Raw genomic sequence first — 12,170 nt, 5'->3', positions numbered from 1 at the left:
GTCAGAGTTATTAGAGCCATAGAAAGAGCGTGGCTGTGGTGGCGCAAGCCTTTAATCCCATAGATCTCTGTGTGTTCAGGGATACAGCCAGCATTGGAGACCTACGCCTTTAAGACCTAGAGGGCTGTACTTACAGGCAGTAATGAGGCAGCCATGTGTTTGGGTTTACAACCAATGAGAGGCAGAACAGAAAGATTATTTAAAGACATACACACAGGAAATAAGTCTCTTTCAGGAAGCTAGAAGCACACAGGAGGAAGGGTAAGATTTTAGCTCTGAGCTCTGACCTCTCGGCTTTCTCTTTTACATTGGTTCTGTGTTTCTTATTTAATAAGACAGTTGGATACATCTACACTGGGGACTACTTCAGGGTATCCTGTAGAGCATGGACATAGAGTAGAGGTGTGCCAGATGGCTGGTCCACATACAGCCTCTCCCAGTAAGCATCTCTTGAGAAGTAGAGGCCCCGGGGTGGGGGGGGACTTTGTCCAGGAGCAGGAGCATCAAAAGCAGCTTTATCCCCATCCCTGGGGAGCCAGATTTAGCTTTTGCCACCACCATTGGCCATGAGTGTGAGAATCATGGTGGAAGAGTGGGTGGGTCTTGGCGGTGAGGTGTAGCCACACCAAGGGCTATCTTGGTATAGTCACCATTGTTCCCAGGCTCCAAGGACATTGAGGAGCCAGCAATGGGGCCCTGAGAAGTGGTAGTGGATGCTGGAGGCAGGTGGTAGATATCTCCTGGGGTTGGTGTCAGAAGCTGCTACAGGGAAGAGGGGGAGGCCAAAGAACATTGGGAGCAGTGGTGGGTAGGGGAATGAGACCTCTGGGGAAAGTAGGCCACTCATGAAGCCCACTGTGTCCCCACTATGGGTGCCAGATTTAAGGGACTTGGGAGAACTGATGTCCTTTATGAAAGGGGGGTCCAATCCCCAATGTCCCAGGATCCTCTGGCCAGGTCCTTTGCCAGCACTGATCACTGCCCAGATCACCTGCTGAGGTTGGTGTTGGTTCCTCTGGGTTGCAGCCATAGACACAAAGAGCAGGATGACCATCAGCAAGAGTACTGCCATCTGGCATCAGGATAGTACACACTTGCAGCTCATGTAGCAGGGCTACTCTCATCGGGAGGGTTCAGCTTCTGCAGTTTGTGCTGCCGAATCTCACGTACTAGTGTGTAGAAGGCATCCTCTACACCCTGCCGGTTGTTGGCTGATGTTTCAGTGTAGGGGATGCCATAGCTGCAGGAAAAGTCCTGGGCCAGCTGAGACTCAATAGTACAAGTGGCCAGGTCACACTTGTTCACCACCAGAACCATTGGCACATCCATAGTCTGAGTCCTTTACCCACTTGATCTGCTCCCTGTACTGATGCATGTCTTCAAAGGACTTGATGTTGTTGATGGCAAACCCATAGAGGAAACCTTCCTGTGCACATGTACTGGTCCTGCATCACACTATACTCCTCTTGACCTGTGGTGTCTAAGATGTCCAAAAGACATGTCTTCCCATCAATGACCACCTGTTTCCAATAGAAGTCCTCTATGGTGGTCATACTCATCCACAAAATTTTTCTGGATCAGCTGGATGGCCAGGGCACTCTTTCCCATGCCTCCATCACCCAACACTACAAGCTTGTATTCTGTCATCACTTCTATACAGACTGTCAGTCCAGGAGCTCCTGCCCCACAAGGGTCTTGAAGGGGTGGCTGAGGAGCAGAAGACCCTGACTGGAGCCCAATGCGGGTGTCCTTGTAGCTCCAAGGCTAGAGTGTGATGGCCACGGGGTGCAGAGTAACTGAATATGGGGGCTAATTCCCTATTTGTTTTATTGAAACAAAATATAACATCTGTTTGTCAGAGGATATTTGGCTCTAGGCCTCTGTGGTTAACTCCCTGCATGTGTAAAGGGTGGTACCTTTAGGAAGGGCTGACATGCCTTTCCTAAACTATCTTTTAAGGTCAATATCCTAGATCCTGATGCCAGGTCATTGGCTTGATGGTTTCCCACAGATAGAAATCCTGATAGCCCAGAATGCCCCCTCATATGTTTAATGGGGCATTCTCATACCTCCTGTAATTTCCTGAGGGCAACCATGAGTGGGGAAATTAACTCCATACTCTATTGGACTCTATCTATGAACTCCAGTAGAGGTTTGTTGGTTTGTTGTCTTACCCCTGCTATGGGAGAGTTGGTAGACCCTTCATCTAATTTGCTCCAGGCTACAAGCCCCATTTGTCTAACCTGATCTCAGTATAGCCCTTGCAGGACCACCTGTTGGACCCCTGTCAAATACCCTTCAGCTGTACCTGCTAGCATGCCATAGATGATAGTTATAGGAGTGTTAGCCACCCAATTGGCTTCTTCCCTGGTCCAGCATTCCTCCTTATAGAAGATGCATTGGGTGCTGGAAAGGACAGCCTTGGCCAGATCTAACCAGTCCTTGGGGACACAGGGATTATAGGCAATATCTATTTTATTAGATATTAGGATAGCTACACCAGCTTGCTTCTTAAAACCATTTGATTGGAAAGTCTTTTCCCAGCCTTTTATTCTGAGGTAGTGTCTGACTTTCAAGTTGAGGTGTGTTTCTTGTAGCACATGGATGGATCTTGTTTTCATACTCATTCTTTTAGCCACTGTCTTTTTTTAGGGTTTTTTTTTTAAAGTTTTTTTAAGACAGGGTTTCTCTGTGTAGCTTGGCACCTCCCCTGGAACTCACTCTGTAGCTCAGGCTGGCCTCGAACTCACAGAGATCTGCCTGCCTCTGCCTCCCAAGTGCTAAGAATAATGGTGTGATCTACCACCCCCCAGCTTAGCCAGTGTCTTTTTATAGGTGAAGTGAGACCATTGATATTAATAGATATTAATGACCAATTATCATTATTTCCTGTTATTTTTTGGTGGTAGTGTTGTATGTTTCCCTTCTTTGGTATTTGTTGGCATGGGACTATCCATTGCCTGTGTTCTCATGGGTGTATCTAACTTCTTTAGGTTGGATTTTTTTCCTTCAAGTGCTTTCTGTAGGGTTGGGATTTGTGGAGAGATATTGTTGAAATCTGGTTTTATCATGGATTATTTTGTTTACTCCTTCTATGTTAATTGAGAGTTTTTCTGTGTATAATAGTCTGGGTTGGAATCCATGGTCTCTTAGTGTCTGCATAACGTCTGTCCATGCCCTTCTGACTTTAAGAGTCTCCATTGAGAAGTCATGTGTTATTCTTATGGGTCTGCCTTTATATGTTACTTGTCCTTTTTCCTTTGCAGCTCTTTATATTTTTTCTTTATTTTGTATATTTAGTGGTTTGATTAGTATGTGGTGTGGGGACTTTTTTTGGATGCAGTCTATTTGGTGTTCTGTAACCTTCTTGTATCCTTACGGGCATTTCCTTCTTTAGGTTGGGAAAGTTTTCTTCTATGGTTTTGTTGAATATATTTTCTGTGCCTTTAAGTTGGTATTCTTCTCCTTCTTCTATCCCTATTATTCTTAGGTATGGTCTTTTCATGTTGTCCCAAATTTCCTGGACATTTTGGGTTATGACTTTGTTGGCTTTAGTGTTTTCTTTGACTGATGAATCTATTTCCTCTACTAGATCTTCAACTCCAGAGATCTGCTCTTCCATCTCTTGCATTCTGTTGGTTATGCATATATCTGTAGTTCCTGTTCGTTTACTCAGATTTTCCACTTCCAGCATTCCCTCAGTTTGTGTCTTCTTTATTGTCTGGATTTCAGTTTTCAAGTCTTGAACTGTTTCCCTCACTTGTTTAATTGCTTTCTCTTGGCTTTCAAGGGATTTACTGATTTCTTCCCATTGGGGGATGGTGGTAGTCTGACCTGTCTGCAGGAGGTCTGTCTGCCAACTGGCCTGATACTGGGACTGCAATGGGTGATGGTGTTGGGGCCCAGGGTTGTGCACCTAGGTCCAAAGCCTAGGGGCTGGGATGTTTGGGTATGAAGATAAAGACCAAATCTTAGTTCAATCCGGTGCTGGCAGGCTCTGTCTCAGAGATAAGCTGCAGTCTGGGAGGTTGGGTGGGATTTGGGGGAGGTAGGACTTGGGTTACATGATCTGGTGGGGGATGGTGGTAGTCAGACCTTTCAACAGGAGATCTGCCTACCAACTGCCCTGAAACAGGACCTACAATGGGTGGTGGTGTAGGGGCCCAGGGTTGTGCCCCTGGGCCCAAACCCTAGGGGCTGGGGTGTTTAGGTATGTGGATAAAGACTCACCACTTCATCCAATTGGGTGCTGGCAGGCTCTCCAAAAATAATTTCTTAATCCAACTATACAAAACGTAACATTAATTCACTCAAGTAACAGAAAAACACTTTTTAAATTAAATAGACTGAGGAATATTAATTCCCCCATTTCTTTATAATTTTACACTAAAAATCTCAAGCCTAGTTAGAAAAAAACCTAAATTTCTCTATTTAAATATTTCCATTTGTAACACAATCCAGTTCTATAATTAATTCCATTTTTACATAAATAGTTCCATAAATAGTTCTATTTTTAACACAAAACAATTTATGAATCACTACAGTTAATAAATTATATGTGCATACACAAAACTGCATCTTGAGCCTAGGTAGAAAAAATAAATTTCTCCTTGTAAAGAGTTCCATTTTTAACACAAATAATTCCATAAAACAGTTCCTAAGTCATAGTCTATAGGCATGGTGAATTCAAAATTGTCCCATTGCAATGAAAACCCTGCTGTCCAAATCATTCATAACTCCAAAATTTCAAATAATAAAATATGATACCAGCCTTCCAAATATGAAGAAACCTATAACCTAAACCTTTTTGTAGTTTTATCTTATTTTTTTAAGTTCAAGAAGTTTTAAAAAAAAGTAAATTGTGATATCAGATTGCCATTTCTAAGTATGAAGAAATGTTTGTCACAACCAAAAACTTTTTGCAGTTAACAATTTTAATTCAAACAAATGTCTCTGCAACTTTCATTCTCGTGGGCAAAGGTACTTTCAATTACAATCAGCATTTAGGGTAGTTTTTCCTTCATGGCAAAAGCTATTAGTGCCACAAGAGCTGGTTAGTGCAAAATCCCTTCAAAAGTGACTTTCTTTTAGCCAGCAAACAGAACTTGCAACTTTTTTATTGCTAGCTTGGGCTTTTACAGCTTTTACAGTCCTGGTTTGTCTGTTCAGCCTGGAGCATGGCTCTAGCTTCCTGGGCTCAAGCACTCCAGCTGCCTGCTTGGCTCTTGGCCTCTCCCATGGTGCCTCTGCTGAGCCACCTGCTCAGCTCTCTGCCTTTCCTGTGGTGTCTTGGAATCCAGCTGCCAGGGACTGCACCTCCAAGAGAAAGACCTGCTCAGGCAGCTGGGGGCTGAAGTCTTTGCTGCACTTCAAGTCACTGCCTGCTGTAGTCTGCACTCTGCTCCTCACTGTGGCTTCGTGTCACTAGAAAGCTTGCAGACCCTCATTCATCTGCCACCTGGACTGCACTGGTGTTCCATGGGTCTCAGCAGCTCATGTTAGCTGCTACTTTCTGAAGCTGGCAGTCTCTAAAGCTGATTTTTGTTCTTATTGGTGGCTTTTGGAAATGCCAAGTTTGCAGTCTGCTGTGGATGCTGTTTTCTACATCTCAGATTCCTACTCGACTCTTAATTACATTTTTATTAAACCTTCACCATGTCCCTAGAACTAAAACCTATATTCTACCTTATTATACCTAAGTCTTACTTAAGCCTACACAATACATTTATGCCTAAAGCTTGTTCTAAACCTACATTTTTCTGACTTATTTTATTTACACTTCTTAAGTAAACTTACTTTTACAACTAGAATGGCTATTTACTACATGTATTTACATTAAGCATTTAAACTCACATTCAACATTTACACTTTTCAAACTCACATTCAACATAATCTTATATATTTATACTTCTTACAAGCATATGTTCTTAAGGAAATTCTATAGGACTACCTTAGCAAAGGTACTTCTTACTTTTTTTGTTTTGTTTTTGTTTTTGTTTTTTGAGACAGGCTTTCTCTGTGTAGTTTTGAGCCTTTCCTGGAACTAGCTTTGTAGACCAGGCTGGCCTTGAACTCACAGAGATCCACCTGCCTCTGCCTCCTGAGTACTGGGATTAAATGCGTGTGCCACCACCACCCGGCTGTACTTCGTACTCTTAAAGGAACTAATTTACACTAGGAAGAATCTCTTAGCAAACTCTCTATAGGGCTACCATTAGCAAATAACTAACTTAACAAACACCTACAAGATTTTTTAATGCCTAGGAGAGATTTTTTTTTCTTAACATTTAGAAGAGATGTTACCTTATTTTCCAATAAGACAGAGAGTAATTTTCTTTGGACTTCATTTTAAAAATAGAAATGAAAGTCAACTGTTAGTTATCAAACCTAAAGAGAGAGTGGGAAGAAAAACCTTTTAAGAAATATTCTGTTTCTGAATTGCTCAGCTAGCCATTCCATAACAGTCAATTTCCCATCAGTAGAAGATAATTGTCTAAGTTGGAGTGGGGTTTCCAACTTGCATCATTCAGCAGGTTCCCTTGCTAAACTCTTTGTATTGAATAAATATTTCAAAGTGACTTCATTGCTCTTATAGATAATTCTTTGTCATCCAGCTACAGTAAAAACACTCTGCACAGCTATTATGCAGTATAAGGCATTTTCTCAAATGAGTCTGTATTACCAAAAGTGGCACAGCTCCCAGTGCTGTTTCCTTACAGTTTTCCATTGGAACTGACACTCAGCAAACTGTCGGCCTTTTATAGCTTCTTTTTAAGTTTACAGTAAGCATTTTTTAATATCAGTGTTTCTCTGGAATCTTAAGCACAACTCAATCTTATAAGCTTTTGTCATTTTAATTATCTCCTGTGAGGCAAACTGTTTGGTTGCTCTCAGGTTTTGGAAGTAAATCTAAGCTTTTTAGCAATGTTTAAGAAAGAAACTTCATTTCAAGCTAAAATAACAGTTTTTCTGGGCAGTATCTTTAGTGAAAGAAAAAAAAAAACTACCTTTCCCAAAATGCATTTCTCTATCAGCCTACTGTTATGAGTTATCTTTCAGACTCAATTTCCCATAATTCTTTTCAGGTCCAGGAGTCAGCTTCTGGTTCCCTTTTACTGGACTTGCTTTCATATTGAAAAATCAAGATTAAATGAATTTTTTCTTCCCTATGGGAGGTTTCTCGAGTCAACGATTTCTGTTCTCCCTTACTTGGCCTTAATAGGTGTTGGTGTTTCTCTTTCATCTGATATTGGCCCCAGATCAGAATCACACCTGCACTATTAGTGCACATTGAGGCAGGCATCCCTGATACCAAAATCCTCTCTCAGGTCATTTGCCCCAGCCAGTCAGTGAAAAAGAACAAAAGCACTTAAATCAAAGTTTTCCTACAGCTCATTCAGAGAGACTTTTGCTGATAGATCTTTATCTCTTCCTGCTTATTCTTTCCCCCTCAGATACAGAGCTTCAGATGCCTCAGGCTGTGGCTCTGTTCCTCTGCAAACTGCTTCTGGAGGTAAGGCCTTCCCTTTCCCTGAACCTGACTCAGACTCTAGAAGGCCCCAAGTCCTTTCCCTGTCTCTGTTTGCAAGGTCTGTGTGGTTTGTGTTCATATTCAAATCAAGCATCTGCTTTTTTTTTTTTTTTTTAAATCAAAGTAGGTGTTTGTTATCACTAAGCTCACATTAGAACAGGCATATTTCCTTAATTGGACCTTTCACCTGACCCAGTCCCTGAGCTAATTGCCTCTGTTTGTCCATGCACACTCAGACAGAGCATATCACAAGAGGCAAAGACTCTTCAGGGCTTCACTCTCTCTCATCACTGGTGAGTGAGTAGGGGAAACCAAAAGTGCTTGACAAAACAAAGCTTTTTTTCAGAAAGTTCTTTTTCCTGATTGAAAAGAGAGCTTTTCTCAGAGAGATTTCCTTTTGCAGCCATGAATGCTGCATAGCTCCACCTGTTTGCCATCAGGCAGGTGACTGTTGTTGTTGCTTGAATGGGCAAATTTATCCTCCTTTTTTATGCTGGCAGTTTTTCCCCAAGGTCCTGCATGCCTCTGCCTGAGCTCCACACTTGAGGAAGATGTTGACAACTGCAGGAATCATGCATAGTATCCACAGAATGTACTCACACTTGGAGGTGCTGGCTAGTCCCTTCTCAGTTGTCCATTGGAAGCCAAGATACCACACTAACAGAGAGGGTTTGTGTCACTTCAGGGAATCTTAGCACTAGCAGAGAGGGTTTGCATTACTTCAGGGAATCTTAGTGCGAGGGCAATTATGAGCAACCTTTTCTTTCTGATAGATGTCCACTGAGAAATGAAGCCCCTGATGCCTCAGCTGCAGCCACCGCTGAGAGGCTTGGCTTTACTGTTTCTAAAATGCCAGTGGGTTTCTGCACCATTCATCTCTCTGTGGCCTCTGTCTGCACTTTCCTGCATCTGTTGCTAGGTTCTAGCTGCAGGGGGATTCTGGCTAGGATCCAAAGCAAACAGCTGTTTTTATTTTTTTATTTTTTTTTGGCTCAGAAGAGATATCAATGGAGGGTTCTCCAACAAGGAGTGTTAAATAACCCAATCCAGTAGCAATATTTTATATAACAGCCATTGAAAGTAATGTATAAACAATTTCCTAAATCTATAATTTATCATTACGTGGATGATATTTTACTAGCTGATTCAAATGCAGATACCTTGGAAAGAGTGTTTGAAGAAGTGATAAAATAAATGCCTTGTTGGGGATAACAAATTGCTCCTGAAAAGATGCAAAGAAGAGATTCTATTAATTATTTGGGATATAAAATAAGTCTACAAAAAATTGGACCCCAAAAGGTGCAAATTAGGAGAGATCAATTGTAGGCTCTTGATGACAATCAAAGATTACTTGGAGACATTTCCCATCTACAAACTAACTGTTGTTGGGGTAAAAAATGATAAACTAAGTAATTTGTTCAAAACCTTAGAAGGTGACAAGGACTTAAATAGTCCAAGGGAATTATCAGCTTAAGCTGAGAGTGAATTGGCCTTGGTAGAAAAAGAAGTACAGGAAGGACATGTGGATCATGTGGATCCAAAGCTTGATTGCATTTTGGTTATTTTACCCTTGAGGCACTCTCCTACAGAAAATTTAATGCAGAGGAAAAATATTATATTGGAATGGATATTTCTACCAAATAAACAGAGTAAAAAATTAAAAATCTATGTGGAAAAGTGTAGATGTAAACAACTGTCTTATTAAATAAGAAACACAGAACCAATGTAAAAGAGGAAGCCGAGAGGTCAGAGCTCAGAGTAAAAATCTTACCCTTCCTCTTGTGAGTTCCTAGCTTCCCGAAAGAGACCTATTTCCTGTGTGTAAGTCATTTCATAGTGTTTTGTTCTGCCTTCTCATTGGTTGTAAACCCAAATATGTGACTACCTCGTCACTGTCTGTATGTACAGCCCTCCAGGTCTTAAAGGCATATGTCTCCAATGCTGGCAGTATCCCTGAACACACAGAGATCTACCTAGGTCTTCTACCAAGTGCTGGGATTAAAGGCGTGTGCCACCACCGCCACACTCTTGCTATGGCTCTAATAGCTCTGACACCCAGGCAACTTTATTTATTAACATACAATCAAAATCATTTTCAGTACAATTAGAATACCACCACATTTCCCCTTTTCTATTTTAATAAAAAGAAAAAAAGCAAAAGGTTATAACTAACATAAGAAAAACTATATACAAAAGTACAATAACTATATACAATATATACAAGTAATAAATACCTAAACAATGTCTAGTCCATTTGTATTGGACAAATCAGAGAAAATAATTCCATTATTCTATTTTGGTAAGTCCAAGATGTATCTAATTCACTTACTATCCTAATTAATTTTCAACTATAACTAACTAATCTTCAACTATAACTAACTAATATTCAACTCACTCAGAGATCCAAGAAGGAAATAATATTAGCTAACAAAAATAAAAACAGGAAGTGCATACAAGCAACTTCCAAAAAATTTGTGAGTTGACAGAAACAGTCAGCTGCCTGGACAGTCACCTGAGGTTTCCACAGTGTTGGGGCATCATCTTCAGCCTATAGGCTTAGTGTATCTGACAGACTCATTTCTGAAGTAGGATGTACACAAGGTCAACAGTTCAACCTCACATTGGGTGAGAGCAGTCCATGTACCAGAAACACCTGAATTCCACTAGTGTCATGTCATGATTCAGGATTTTAAATTCTGGAAATTGTTGACGGTTTTTGAATTCAGCTGTTCATTCTTCTTGGCTGTGTACATATGGCTTCATCTCAGCATCCCCTTCTTCTCCACATCCTTCTACTAAATGCCAGTCTGCTATTGAGAGGCTTGAGCTTTCAGCTGCTGTTCCATTGTACAACAGAAGCCATCAGCCCACTGCCTGTTCAGCTACCTTGGAAGAAAAGGGCACTGTAACTTTTCCGAATTGCGAAGGCCACTTCAGGAATGGTGCCATATTGTCGTGGCCTCAGAAGATGCCTTTTGATAAAGCCATAACCATACTTGTATTGGCAAGAATCAGTAGTCCTTTATTTCGTGTTCTGTCTGTCCATTTTGTCCTGTTAATTCGAGGATACTTTGTTGTCCAGTGGCTAACTTTTGCTATAATGAAAGTTAACTCCATATGCAGTTTCTTCAATGCCCATATTTTCTCTGAAGTAGACTGGTACTGCCAGGAGCTGACATGTCTCAAAAAAGAAAAATTTCTAAGTTATTAAAAAATTTTAAATGCCATATTCTGTAGATGTCTGAAGGGTTTGAAGATGACCTGACTAAAATATATCTGCTCAATTTTTAAAACATATCTAATATGACTACAAGTTATATTGTAATGTCTACTACTAACTTTCATTCCTTTATATCCTAATAGTTGGTAATAATAACATTCAAGGATCAGAAAATTGCATTACATTGTTAAATGAATTGTAAGAATACAATTAGAAATATACATATAGCATTTTCTAACAATATCAATTTCAAATTTGTATACAATATAAATCAATCCAATCCAATGAAAAGTATTTAAAACTAGTAATTGTCTTTTTCTTTCTTTTTTTTTAAAACAAGAACCTTAAATCTAATCTCCTTTGCTTAGCCTTTTTCCTAACCTCTGACAACAACTTGTAACCAACCCCCCTAAACAATGAAAATTATCCCAGACCCAAAACCCATTAAAAAGACCAAAAAACCACCAGCCCCACACCACCTCTTTGGGAATATGGGCGTCATATTCTTAAAATTGCTTCCTGCTGTGTATGGGTGAAGTTATCTTTATCCTGAAAGAAAAATTTTAGGTTGATTGTCAAATTCTAGAAAGGTAACTATATCCTTCATTATCCAGTCTGTGTATAATGCCAAAGTTCAGGTTTTATCTCAAGTCCTTATTTAAGTAGTCTTTGAGACTGGATCATCTCAGCTAGTCATCTCAAAATTGCTCTGAGAACCTTGTAGTTCAAAGTTGATCTGTAGATGATGTTTGTCAGCTTAGTGATATTATTATTGTCCACGTGGAATTGTTGTTGTGGGGCCCCATCTTCTTTCTGGAGACTTCAGTTGATGTTAGGCCTGGCCGAGATTTCCTGCAAAAAACTGATAAGAGACTTGAACACAAAGACATATATATGCAACTAATTGAAGCCTTTTTTTCTAGAATTAGTTAGTACTCTATATGACCATTCATATCTTAACAAAGTTTAAAATATATATATATATCTGTATATGTTAATCTTGTAAATTTTGATATAAAATTCATACTTTAAGAAAAGTTTAAAGAATCAGAATAGAATCAAAGAGTTGAGATTAGTAATAGAATAGTCCCTTAATTAATTTGGCTTTTGTCCTGTCCCATAGCAGAAGATGGCTTTTTTTTTTTTTTTTTTTTTTTTTTGGTTTTTCGAGACAGGGTTTCTCTGTGTAGCTTTGCGCCTTTCCTGGAACTCTCTTTGGAGACCTGGCTGGCCTCGAACTCACAGAGATCCGCCTGCCTCTGCCTCCCGAGTGCTGGGATTAAAGGCGTGCGCAACCACCGCCGGGCTAAAGATGGCTCTTTTATTCTGGCATGATACAGGAAGTTTGTATTTTCCTTTTAACAACATGCTTGAGTTTAAAGAGGAGAGAGCCATTCTCCAACTCCAAAGTCAGCTTTA

General features: G+C 40.3%; 1 pseudogene; it reads right to left on the bottom strand.

Annotated features, from left to right (window-relative positions):
- Nucleotides 1–1,078: 1,078 nt before the first annotated feature.
- Nucleotides 1,079–1,647, bottom strand: LOC114703134 (annotated as a pseudogene).
- Between the last annotated feature and the right edge of the window lie 10,523 nt (nucleotides 1,648–12,170).

Source organism: Peromyscus leucopus, chromosome 17, assembly GCF_004664715.2.
Source record: "Peromyscus leucopus breed LL Stock chromosome 17, UCI_PerLeu_2.1, whole genome shotgun sequence".
Taxonomy (NCBI): domain Eukaryota; kingdom Metazoa; phylum Chordata; class Mammalia; order Rodentia; family Cricetidae; genus Peromyscus; species Peromyscus leucopus.
Note: the sequence above shows the minus strand (reverse complement) of the source record. Positions and strands in the feature narration are given on the sequence as shown.